The sequence below is a fragment of the Anopheles maculipalpis genome, chromosome X (genome assembly GCF_943734695.1).
Source record: "Anopheles maculipalpis chromosome X, idAnoMacuDA_375_x, whole genome shotgun sequence".
In the NCBI taxonomy this organism is placed as follows: Eukaryota; Metazoa; Arthropoda; class Insecta; order Diptera; family Culicidae; genus Anopheles; species Anopheles maculipalpis.
Window position 1 is genome coordinate 2,954,294 of NC_064870.1, and position 13,314 is coordinate 2,967,607.

Here is a 13,314-nt window from a genome sequence, read left to right on the forward strand (position 1 = left end):
CTGCCGTTTGAAGACCGGCGCTGCTGACGCCTACACCGCCGGGCCGCCCGATTCTCATTTGATTAAATCCACTTAAGACACGTAATTCTTGTAATATAATTTTGACTCTAAATTCACGTTACTTTACACGGAGAAAAAAAAAACAAAAACACCGAATGGTGACGTAAATGCGAGCCAATCATAAAAAGGTAATTCGTTAAGAATGTAAGCATCCATTTTTATACCTTCTCATCCTTAATCACAGCTCGCTAATGCCGAGTTTCTTTGTCCCGAGGCACTTTTGGGAGATTTAAATTAATTTTAAATTCCACTCAATGGGTGCTATTACAACAAGAAGGAAGCAAAAAATCACACACACACACATTATGCCAACAATTAGCGTCAAGTAAATTTGTCGAGCGTTTACCAAGAAGCAGAAGAAAATAAAAAAAAGGAAAGCGAGCAGAAACATCTCACCGGTGTTTTTTTTCCTTTCGTTTCTTTCTAATTCGTCTTGTTTGTTTGTGTCCCCAGTAACTTCCCGGGAGGGTTTTGGTAAGGGCGTTGCCACCTAATGCACAAAACGGATTTGTCAGGATTTGGAGTACTGTTACCGATCTGGTTTGTTTTCCGTTCGCTCTGCATCCTTGTAACGCTTCTCGCCGTACGCTTTCGGCGTGTCTTCGCGTCGGCCTTTGGCGATGCTCCGATTTGGCACTGGATTTTCGAAGATCGAAAGGAATGCTGAAATCTGAAGCCACCCGGGGAAGCGGCGGTCGGGGTAGCGCGCGTGGTTAACGCTCGCACAAGGTGACAAAGCTGAGGTGACAAAACCCCGTACGCAACACCGGACAGCAGCAAAGCGGGGCACCAACATTTTTGGGACTGAAACGCCCGGAGGCATGCCGGATGGGATACGCCGGGACCCGGGCCGGGTGGTGTTAGTGTAAGTGGAAAAAGGTTCGAAAGCAAAAGAAGCAAACGAAAGGTGGAAAAAAAACATGGATTGGTTCATTTTACAAATGAGGTTGGTGTGAAGCGGGGAAACTAAATTTCACATCAACGGCAATCTGATTTGAAGAAAAAAAAACACACGGATGCAAAGCACGAGGCACTGGCAGCAACTGCACTTTGATCTGCATCAAAAGGTATGCAATTGAAGATTGATGTTTTTTGTATGTTTTCTTTTTAATATTTTTTTCCTTTTGAGAATCAAAACCGACGAGACGTAAATCCACATTCCTTAACGTGTCGATAATAGCAAGAAAACAAAAAAGAAAGGTAGCAAAAAGAAATTTTTTTATAACAAGTACTTATTACCGGCAGGAAACGAAGGGCGAAAGGTTTGCAGGGCAGGGCAGAAATTGAAGATGATAGTTTATTTTTAATCCGAAACACTACACCGGTAGAAGCATCAATGGCAATGGCTCCTGATTCTGACTGTCAACGCTGGGCTGTTCACGTGTGGAAGGCATATTTGTGGAACCATTATTGATCGATTTAGGTTGGTGTGTTTTTGTTTTTCATTTCCAAGCACCAAGCACCATAGTCCTCTGTCAGTTGTTTAGTGAGAAATTAGAAAAAAAGAGAGTTATAGCAATAATTAGTTGATGCTAGCGAGCTATAATTAGCACACCTTTTCATGATTTAGCTGCCAATCACTATCAGTAAAATTTGACAGCTCGAAAAATGAACACACCAAATTCATTTGGTAAATAGAATGAATGAATTAAGGGTCGCGAGATGGCTGTTAAAATGTAGTTTTTATTTTTATTTACAAGCATCGTACTAGAAGAGGATTAAAATAATGGATCATATTACAAAAATAGCTGTTCTGTTATTTATTGATTGATGAATCGAAGCGAACAGATTGTAATGTACAGGACTCTTCTCTTACCAATACAATTTTTACTTGCGTATCCGGTAAAGGATAAGGTATTTCGGTGTCTTTCTCATATCATGACTAACTCACCTGAGGAACCTGACGCGTTTGATTCGCAACTCAATCATGAAGCTGCCATTGAAGCTGATAAGAAATTGAAGAGAACACTGGCCTTCACGTAGGGCAAGCTTCTGCTTCATAGAAGATTCTCATAATAAAGATTTTACTCGGATGTTTAGTTAGTGACTTTAAGTCAATAGACTTCATTCCACTCTTAAAATCTTGATTATCTTATGGAAGCCAGTTTATGAAGGTTGCACCTTCAGGTCTCGGAAGGCCCCTCTCTAATGGGGAAGAGAACACTGGCAAGTCCTTTTCCTAGTGCACGCCGTTGGAGATAGCGTAGCTGCATGCCCATCACCCCCTGGTATGCTATGCTTCTTCATCATAGAAGATCCTCAAAATAAAGAAGTTGGTTGGATGGATACTTCAAGATTTTGAGTCAGTAGACTTCATTCGTCTTGATTCTACGCTAGCATCTAGATTGTCTTACAATAGGTAGGTCTCGAAGTGTGCTCCTCCGGAAGTCTGGGAACGCCCTAGGCCGCTGCCAATTTGAAGATACCAAAGAGAGAAGTCCTGACTGTTGGTCGTTGTGATTCTAACAAGCCTGGTAAGCTTCTGCTCGTCAGCCATCTTCTTCGGGTTTATCGGCATGGTGAAGATCTGGTCAGTGAATGACATTCCGCTTCCGAATCCTCTCTGATAGCTTCTAAACTACGTCTACGAAAAAATGGAACCCTCTAGATGATCTACCTTTTGGTATTTGTAATAGACGATGCCAAGATTTCAGTCACAGAACATCAATTCGCTCTATATTCGAGTGGAGCAGTATCCAGTGTAATGAATTGCTGCTGTCGACCGGAGTAAGTACAATGCGATACAAAAATGTTATCCACACACTCTCGCGCCTCGCAAAACTGGTACACCTAAACAGATATCATAACTTCACCAAGAAATGCTCCGCGAGTAGGGACGTTAGACCCGCTACTGTACGGTATGTCAAATCACGCATCAAATTACTTTCGGCAGATGTTAAACGAACTGGTTTTGTTCAGTAAACCACTTTGATGATTCGATCAATCACCAGTTGCTGGCCAGCCACTCGGCGGAGGGAAGTTCGTTGGGAATAATTGTGGCACAGATATTGGACGAGTGCCAATTGAATAATGTGTGGTTGCGAGTATGCATTCGGTTGGCTTCCCTGTTTCGTCTTGTGGATAATCTAAATTGAGTGATAATTCTTTGTTTCAGCGGCATCCGTAAAAGGTTCATATGTAACAGGGTAAGGAGCGCTAACGCGTACTACGCCAATATTCCCAAGGGGCTGATTCTCTGGTTCAGGAGTGGATGGAATATCGGTTGCCCGGCGTTCGGTACTATCACCGAGGGGTAGGACACATCATCCACCATAACCGCATCAAACAAAAGGCCGCAGCCTTATTAAACCTATTTGCGCACATTGTACGGCTGTGGAGTGTGACGCCTGGGAATACTTTCCCATCGGTGTGGTGCTGGGTCCCTAATATTAGGCTTTTTTTCTCCCTTCTCTTCTTCTCTCCCTCTCTCTTTTTCTTCCAATATTTGAGGATTTGGATGAATGGGTCCGTATCGAGTGCGAGTTTTAGCAAGATCAAAACACGGCCATGCGTGAGCGAGTGTCCAAGAGAGGTCTCTCGAACCATCGTTGCTCACACGCGTGCACCACTCCACTCGGGCACCACTCAACCGTCAAACCGGGCATTGTCGTGCGGACCAAATCCTGTAATGTATCAATTACAGCAACAAATAAACATGCAGTAATTATATCAAGTATCGCCCATTACGGCGCAAAACCCTCTTCCTCGTCGTGTATCCGCTTTTGTACATTTTACGGGCAATGCACACACTCCTACAAACACACACACACACACACACACACACACACACACGCGCGAACGTATGTACGCAGCCCGGCGGCTGTTTGATATATTATGACTAGCGGCACTTCATAATTGAATGAATCTTGACACGCGTGCGCCTGCAAGGTAGGCAACACACGCCTTTCCGTGTACACGTTTCCATCGCTCATCGTCGTGTATTAATTTGATCGAATGAATAAATCCCCTTTCTTTCCTTCCTGCCACTCATTTCCATCCTTCTCCATCGCTTCCGATCCGCTCATTCTCTCGCCCTCGCCCTTTTACCTCGCCGTACCCTTTTTCCTAAAGCAACAAACCGTAGACAGGCAAACCCGGCGGTCTTTGAAAGCAATTAGTTGTTTTCACTTTTCCCTTTTTTTTTGCACCCCAAGTGTGGGTGGATGGGAGGGAGACGGTTTTAGCTGGTGAGTGTATCAAACCGGAAGTAGATCCTTAATTAATATCGTACGCACCGTGCCTGAGTATCGCAAGCCGCCCAAGCGCAGGAGAGCAACAGTGCGCCCGAAGCTTAGGCAATCCGTCAAACCGTCTATTGGCAAACACGAACATGAAGCACGGTTTGTTTTTTGAGTTTTATTGTACTTCTTTTTGGAGCATAGATTTCCCTTCCGGTTTGCAAGTGAGCAAACAAACTGTTTGTTACTTCCGGTTGGTGTTTTACTTTGCCTTTTTGGCCAGCACAGCAACAATAATAAAATCAAATCTGTAAACATATTTAATCAAATGGCGTTTCGTGACACGTGCCGCTCATTACATGGTTTGCATCCGGCCGCCCGTCTGTGCAGTGTGCAGTGTGTACGCGCCCATCTTAACACCATCCAGCGTGGAAAGACACTTTGCCAGCTCCCTGGAAAAGCAGTGCACAACGACATCCCTTCCGAAGCGTGCGGTGCCATTTGGCAACCTCAAGCGGGCCGGCGACCTGATCCGGACGGACGGGAGGAACACCATTGAATTCCCATAACCACCCCAGCCAGCACCTCCATCCCACGATCCCGAAAACCTCCCGTTGTGCAGCAATTTAGCGATGCTACTGGTACAACAACAAAACATCCGAAACACAAAAACATACTCACACACACACACACTTGTGCCGAGGCAAAGAAAAACGCAATCTGGTACCAACAATCTCCGGTAGCGCACCATCTGTCCTTGATTGTTTTTTCCCGCCCTGCCTTTACCCTACCACCCGCCCTACGTACGAGATTGACCTCGGTACGGGAGGGGTCGCCGAGTGCTTGGTTTGCAAATGGAGCGTGTTACGTCGCGCAAACTCGTTCCACTTTATATTGTTGTCGTTGTTGTTGCAATAGAAAAATAGCAACCGAAAGGAGAAAAAAAACAATCGCAATCGCAGCATAATTGATTAGTTTTTTTTTTTGCTCACTTCCTCCCGCAGCCATCCAAACGCTTGGTGTCCGCGTCCTTCTACGCGAAACGCGAAAATCGAACCACAGTTTTGTGGTTGCCCCTTCACCGCTGCCAGCTTCCCATTCATTACATTGCAAAGCACCGAGCTTCGGTCCGGCATTGTCTGCCGGAAACGTGTAAAGTGCCCCGCAATGTGGTGCGGGTGAGATTTTAGTTTTTCGAATTTGTGCGAATTGCACTCGAATAAAAGCGCGCCAAAGTGGGCGATTTATTAGACTAGTTTTTAGAGCAAGTATTTTTTTTTTTTGCAAGTGTACTTTTTGTTGTTGTAATTGTAAGGCGACGGAAAACGTTCCACAAACGGTAACATTTCAGCGAAGTTTTTTTGGTAGCAAAAATAGATGCTTTTACGTTTGATTGCATACATTTAGGTTGATTTATATTTTTTCGGATTGAATTGCATACCTTTAGGCTTTATCTCACACGACACAAATTTGGATGCACTAAGGCACACAATCTAGGCCAAAACAGCGAAGGTTGGCAGGTCGAATCGGGTGGTTTTCTTTATGCAGGCAATAAGTTAGGCAATGTAAGTGTTCGAAAGCTAGTATGCATGACAAGTGTGATAGAGCGGAGGTAGTTCAGTAAGAAGTGTATGTCTTTTAAGGCTTAATAGAATGATTATGCAAGAATAAACCTATTCCATATGAAACTCCAAAACAAAAACAACGTTTCTTCTGACCAGTGCATAAAGATTATTAACCAGCAGCCCCAGAAGGTATGCAATCCGTGTGTTAAAATTCGCTATCGTTAGGGATTAATTTGGTGTTAACGATGACTGGTCGCAGAGGTTTTTTTTACATTTTTTAATGCATATTTTACAGGGCTGACCACCTTAAAAGCCTTAAACTAGTCATTTCTAATCTATTGCATACTTTTAGGCGCTTAACCACATGGGATAATTCATGCATGATCTTCCAAAAATGGAATTAAAATTCCATTTTTGGAAGAAAATTCATTTAGAAGACTTCATCACCCATCCAAAATTAAGACTGGATGCTATCCAACAATTTTTTACACTATCAAATCATTTGTGTCTTAGGAACGAGTCCACGTTTTCTCTGCGATTCCTACCAATACCTCTTCATGCGGACCAGTGTTTGTCGACTTAAAATATGCATCAATTCGCATCCGATTCACGCGTAGCCTGATACAGATCTAGGTCCCATTAGACCACCGCTAAACATCCGTCCAGTGCCGCTGATTAACTTAATATGCCTTTTCCTTGCTGATGAATCGATAGGAATCAGAAGCTATCGGATTTCGTTCCAGTATCGTCGGATACATCAATTGTTCGAATATTTCATTACCCAAGGGTCACACACAGGGATCGTGTCCTCCACCCACACTCTATCTACACACACACAAACCATGGTGCAGAGAGAGAGAGAGAGAGAGAGAGAGAGAGAGAGAAAGAGAGAGAGAATATTACTTCTTAAAACATATATGCCCGCCATGCAAAACATTGAAGCATAATAAAAACCAACTCCTAATTGATGATACGAAAGCGAAGTCTCTCTCTCTCTCTTTCTCTTTCTCTCTTACTTGCCCTTTCTCTCCTTCCCCCCTCAAACTGTTTGAAGGAAATCTTCAAATTAATGATTATAACTTTATCGTTAAATCAAGTATGTTTATCTCGGATCACGCCAGAAGTTAATTTGGTAACGGAACTCTATGCAAACCCTGCCGCTGCTCACTTGAGCCTACCTTTTTTCGAGCATGCACACATACACACACACACACAAATATGTGACAGGCTCTTCGCAACTCGGCACTCGAGACTACGCAGGGTGCGGTTTGTGCCGTTTAGGTTTACCTCGAGCGAGCCACAAAAACATTCTAACAAAACCTACGACCAAAAAAAAAACACACACACACATACACATACATTTCCTCGTTTTGTCTATCTGGCTTTATCCTTGTAGCCCTTTTTGCCTTGTGCGTGTTTGTGTGTGTGCATGTTGGATTGAAATTAGAGACATAATTTTTTTTCCGGCTTTAAGCTATCTTTGTGTAAGATTTCACTTTGCCCTAATGCTCAACAAAACAGGGGGATGGTTTTTATGTTGTGTTCATTGCTTTCGTATCCCTTTCCTCCTGCCAACCCTCTTCCCCCCCGTTACCGACGAGCGTCCATTTGGCGTGCGGGGAGTATGGACAAACGGTAATAACAACAGCGAAAACGATGATTTATGCTGTGCGGCTGACGAGCGAGAAGGTTGAAAGGGTGGCTGGGAGGGTGAGGTAGGGTACAGAATGGGGTGGATTTAGGACGAGCAGATCGATCTACGTTCGTTCGAACTCATACCCCACAACTTCAACAGGAACACAAACAAAAGGTACCCGCTTGGCGTACACACGTATGCAATCGGATAAAGGCACTGCACCACCCAGAGCCACCACCCTCGCCCATTAGATGAAATAATAAAAAGAAAACGCACACACACACACACACACATACATGAACAGACAGAACAGACCGAGGGAAGACGGGATGTGCGATACAAAAAAAAAGGGAAGACGCAAAACGGAAACATAAAAAGGTAATAATAATAAAAAATTGCGCCAGGAAAGCGAGCAGTCCCTGCAGTCGCGATGCCTTTTGATGAATTAAACAGCAATAACAGCAACAAAACAGCGTCAAGTCGTACGGAACAAGAGGGCAGGGAAAGGGGAGCAAAAAATAAAAAGGATATCGAAGTAAAATATTTATCCCCCTACCGCTGCTGCTTCACTGCACTCTTCTGTCTTCGGTCTGCGCCCGGGCGTGCTCCATAAAATGTGCATCTCAACCGCTGTGCATTTGGCCCATTGCGAAGCGATTGCCCCAGGTGCTCATCCTACCGCTTTATCGCGAACGATATAATCAAAATATTATTCAAATTAGCGCCCTCCACCCGGTGTCCGGCCGTGTTCGGCGAACGTTCGTACCTTGCTGCTTTCCCTCTCACTGATCTAGTGCCCATGAGGAACTTTCTTCGTCCGCGTTAACGAGATCCGGTTTTTTGGTTTCGCTTCAAAGTGCTCGAAAGGTGGTAAGTTTTGTTTTTTTTGTTTACAAATAGTTGATGCAAATCTTCGCTTCTTACCTTTCAACGCATCGGTCGTTAAGCGCGGCTCTGGTCGGAATGTGCCACGCTTAAGCGATCGCTTTGAGCGGCCAATTGCGGAACTGAACCGGTGAATTTCTGGGTGATGAGGGTACAAAAATGGGGCAAAAGATTCATATACATCGGTAGAGTTGGAAGCTTCAAATTTGACGTTTTACACGCAAAAATACTACAACATGTTGATCAGAGCCTCACCAAGGAATATCAAAAGCATGTTTTGGCACATGGTCCAATCCGGTGGTTTCGTAGCCGAGAGGGTAAGCGGCATCGGTCTTGCACACGGCAGGAGCCAGCATCGAATCCCGTCCGCGCTATGGGTTTATAAATATCAAATCAAAGACAACGATACGCGAATGGCTGGTTAACGATCTCTCGAGGTTTTAGAGCAGCTAATCCATCCGAATCGCGGTCCCCGGTAGTGTGAAGACTTTGCTATCCAACTAAGGTTTAGCATCTATAAATCCAGTGAACCATCAGAAGAGATGGCCTGCGCAATAACCTAGCAAGTCGTTAAGCAAAAGAACAAAAAACCATGGTAGATTTTACACAAGTTTTTTATTCAGGCTTTTTGGATTTAGATTGATTATCTCTGTGTTCTGGATGCTCTTTTCAATTCTTGCTTTAGTACTAAGGTGCAGCAATTAGAAACAATTGAATACCACCTTCAAGATCCGCCATCGCTGATACCGTAACCGTGCTGAGGACTGACTATCCAAATACGTGGTATCAGCAAGCATAGTAGACCATTTGACGGCTGCACACCAGCCTGTCCTGGTGTGATATTGACTCCCTTAGAGTAACTACTGTTGTTACTAAAGTTGCGCGAAAAATGTCTTCTAATGTACTTAATTACGGGGAACATGTCAGAGACTAGTGATATTCCCAGATATCCAAGACTTGATGAGGACTTGGAAACTTCTAGAATAGAGTTGAACTCACTTTTTCTCTCAACTACCTCTCACCAATCAAATACCCTGCCCGAGGCCTAAGGATCATACAGTTCCTGGTGTGCGGATCAAGCGAAAAACTCATTATAACAACACAAACACACTTACAAACAGTTGCACTAGTTAAACGGTCGATCAACGGGTGCAAAAGAGGTGATGCGTGGTGGCGACAGCATCAGCACGAACGTAAACATAACCTCACACAATCGCAACAACAAGCAGTCATTTGCTCCCTGGTGCTAGAACCCCCGAAGGCGATACCATTGTGTGGCGTAATTACATTACAGGCGGTCTCGAGAAGAACCCTCCCCGTTCCCATCGGACAAAAAGGTCGCCTGGCTGGGCCGAGAAAAAAAAAAAACATTTAGGACCACGAGACGCTGCAACTCGAAACCGTATCCGAAACCGTTTCCTGCCAGTGATACCCACCCTTAACCGGAGGGAGTGGGGACCTGGGGCAGCTTGTGGAACGGAAGCGGTGGAAAGGTTGCGGCACTAAATTACAAAAAAAAAAAATTAAAAACTAACTCTCGCGCGCACTTCACACTATAATTCGAGCCGTCCCGGTAATCTGAGGCCCGGTTTCCCCGAACACCCTCGGGGTCTCTGCTGGGCAGCATCCAGGAGAACTGTCCGGGAGGTCATAACGAAAAATCGCACGGATTTTTTGTCTGCTGGAACTGAAAGTGTATCCAATTTGAGGTGGGACCGGGGCGCACCGTCAATTGTGCTGCATCGAAGGTAGATATTTGACCTTTCATATAGTGCGCTGCTTTAAAGGTGACCCCGGCCAGTTCAGGGTCATGTTTTTATGTGCGTTTTTGTGTTTATTTTTCGCTCATTTTCCGTCCGTAGGTGTGTAAGTATGTAATCGGCTTTCCACTTCCGTGTAAAAGAGATTTTGTTAGTGTGTGAGTGTGTGCAGTAGACACTAGAGACAGCTAATGTAAGCTGATTGTTGTAAATTGGTTGATAATTGTACAACTGACATTACATTGCAGCACGGTCAGGCGCAAAACTGTTGATTAGATACTTTTCCTTTTTTTTTTTTACTTTTCACATGGTTTCATATTTTATGTGTTACTAGAGGTGTTTAGATAAGCAATACGGCCTGGCCGTCCCTTATGAATAAAAAAAAAGAGGTGTTTAGATAGTAAATGGTTTATCTATTTATTTTAAATGGTGGTGAAAGTAAAGCGTGTGATGAAGCATAGCTGATGGGGCGCGCAAATTAGCATACATTTAGGGGTATGAAAAGTATAATTTATATTTTTTGCGCGTCTGTTACTGATTTACAGCACACAAATACACAAAAGGGTTCGTTGAAGTAAGAACAAATAAAATAAAATAAATCATTTAATGTCACTAAATTTAACGCTGACAGCTTCATGAATAAGACGAAATTGAAAAATAATTTATTTTAAAACTACCACCACCGTAAGACAATTTAATTGCCTGCGCTGGATCCTTGTGTGCATGTTTTAGACACAAGTAAATATTTTCTATATTTATCATACCTAAAAGGGCAGCTTTTATTTTCCGTTTTCCGAGCAAGTGCAGCCATTATTAATCGAAATGCTTTACATGTCACGTCAGCTATATAAAGTGACGCATGTCACGATACCTACAATACGCAGAAGAAAAGCAAACTTGGCACCACAATTGCGTACATTCAAATACGATCGAGCCGCACAATTGGTCCCAGCTCAGATTTCCCGTCAGGCTCGCTCCGCTGCAAGGCTTCCTATTGTGGATGAGAGAATGGTTGCCTAATGGAGGGCAAATCCTTTCGCCCGAAATTTGGCCCACTTTACTACCGCCCAGCTGCTAGCGGACGGTTTAATACGAGACGAAGCATACAAACAATGTGCTACTCTTCGCGCAACCACGTTTTTCTACGTGTGTGTGTGTGTTTGTGACGGGGGAGAGGAAACATTTCACTCCTAGGGTACGATTGCACGCAACGGAAAAGCGTGGAAAACTGGGGAAGCTTTATCGGTGTTTGTAGCTTTCGGGAAATGCTTTTCGCCACCAGAGAAAACGCTACAAAAAAAAGTGCGGAATATGGTGAAGTTGTTGTGGAAAGCTAAACAGTCAGCAAAGTTGGCGGAAACCGTCGAAGTTGTATGTAGCGTGAGTGTCTTGCATGAAAGGTTTGGTTTGCAAGTGGAAAATTGAACCATTCATGAACCAGAAAATTAATTTAGCTTTATTTATTCTTTCACCAGATGGAATAATTGTAAAATCCAAGCCAGGCAGCGTGTTTTTCCTTCTCAAAAACTATAGTTTTAAAACAAACTTTTCCGAAAGCTTCACTTGCATACAATCGTCGCATAAAAGCTGGCGCGGAAAATCGCTGAAGCTTTCGTTGAAAGCTTACACTCAAAAATGGCTGCACACGTTAGCGATGCACTTTGGGAAAAGAATCGAAGTGCAAGGATCGGTGAGTTGTTATATTTATTGAATAGTCAGATAGTTGAATAAATAGAACAGAAAGTATCAACGCAATGTATCAAAATGTGAAGGAATTAAATTACATCGAAGGAACGTAATAGTCGAGAGTGGGGACTGCGAGAGGAATGTCCGAATGGGATTTGAACCCCCCCGGTCCTGCGCCGTTTGAAGACCGGCACCGCTGTCGGCTACACAACCGGGTCGCACCGCGCTAAGCCAGAACTAAAAACGTTAAAAATAGTGTATTTCGGTTTTTGCACCAAATCATAAACATACATGTTTTCCTCAGTGGGTGCCTGTCGGGTGCCCATGCGGGTGAACAACGATTTAAAAAAAAAATAATAAGTGTAGAAGGAAGTTAGATAAAATGCTTCATATGGGTATAACAAATTGGACACTTACTAAAAATTAAATTCAATGTAATGGAGGGCCCTTATTTCCACTCCGCTTCGAGTCTCCGTAAGGCTAAATCCGCTACTTTGCAGGCGGGCCTTTTCCCGTAGTGAGGACCGATTATCCGAGTACATAGTTTCAGCAATGTCTAGTAAGCCATTAGAAAAACTTGCCATTAAATTTGATTATTGCACTGCAGATTCGGTGACCTGGACTGTATAAAGGATGGTTGTGGCCAGACTGAGGTTTTTTTTTTATACAATCAAATCCTAACACAGAGTCATCCTCTTGTTGTCAAACTTCACTAGTGATTCTTATCAAATTTTAAGTTCATGAGTTCACCAAAAAAAAAAAATTAAAAATCGTAGCTAAATGAAAGATCCATTTGTTTGATCTGAGCTATCCCACTGTGCGATGGCAGCATCCGTTACGTACGCAGCCGACACAGTGTTGACGTAGAAGCTTTACCACTAAACGCTTGAGTTCGGATGCGAGCATTAGCATAATTTAGGCAAATCTATTTGCACACAAAAGAATAGAAATGAAGCGTATCCGGATCACCTTGAACATGTATATTGGAAAGAGGTGAAGAAACTGTATTTTTTTAAATATGTCCTTTTTTTATAACGAACGTTCCCACCTCCCGGGGTACATTCGATTCGTACTAGCTAAGGCCCTGTATGGTAGAATAGGTGTATTAATCTAATCGCTTACATGTCACTGAACGCTCGGTTTTTTTTTACAGCGTGGCAGGCTTGGGATGTATGAATGAATGAATATCGACATACACACACACACACACACACAGTCACTTTGTCGTGCGCCGGGAACGTGGGGTACATCACGAACGAATGTCTTTCCTAATGACTACTACAAACACTGCGCTACTGCTCAGATGAGTGCTGAGACACACACTGCCGTGCCGCATTGGTTGGTTGGTTGGTTGATCGGTGGTTAGAGATGAGAGTGTGTTTGAGTTTTTCGCGACAAGTGGCCAGATCGACTGGTTCGATAAGAAAACCGTTGCCGCTTTACGCGGCTCACAACGCCTTTCCACTTCCTCGAGATCGTTGAGTGTTGCGAGTTGCGAAATTAGCATGTAAACGTCCTCGGCCATGGCTGGTAGCCTTCAGCAT

At 43.7% G+C, this 13,314-nt stretch overlaps 3 protein-coding genes across 3 annotated transcripts in view; 1 reads left to right on the forward strand and 2 right to left on the reverse strand.

Moving 5' to 3' along the window:
• Positions 1–13,314, reverse strand: part of LOC126556132 (fasciclin-1) — a 353,811-nt gene that overhangs the window by 280,095 nt on the left and 60,402 nt on the right. The window lies entirely within an intron of this gene.
• LOC126558010 (26S proteasome regulatory subunit 6A-B) overlaps positions 1–13,314 on the forward strand; it is a 309,006-nt gene that overhangs the window by 200,517 nt on the left and 95,175 nt on the right. The gene's annotated exons all lie outside the window — the stretch shown is intronic.
• LOC126558163 (uncharacterized) overlaps positions 1–13,314 on the reverse strand; it is a 481,612-nt gene that overhangs the window by 44,156 nt on the left and 424,142 nt on the right. The window lies entirely within an intron of this gene.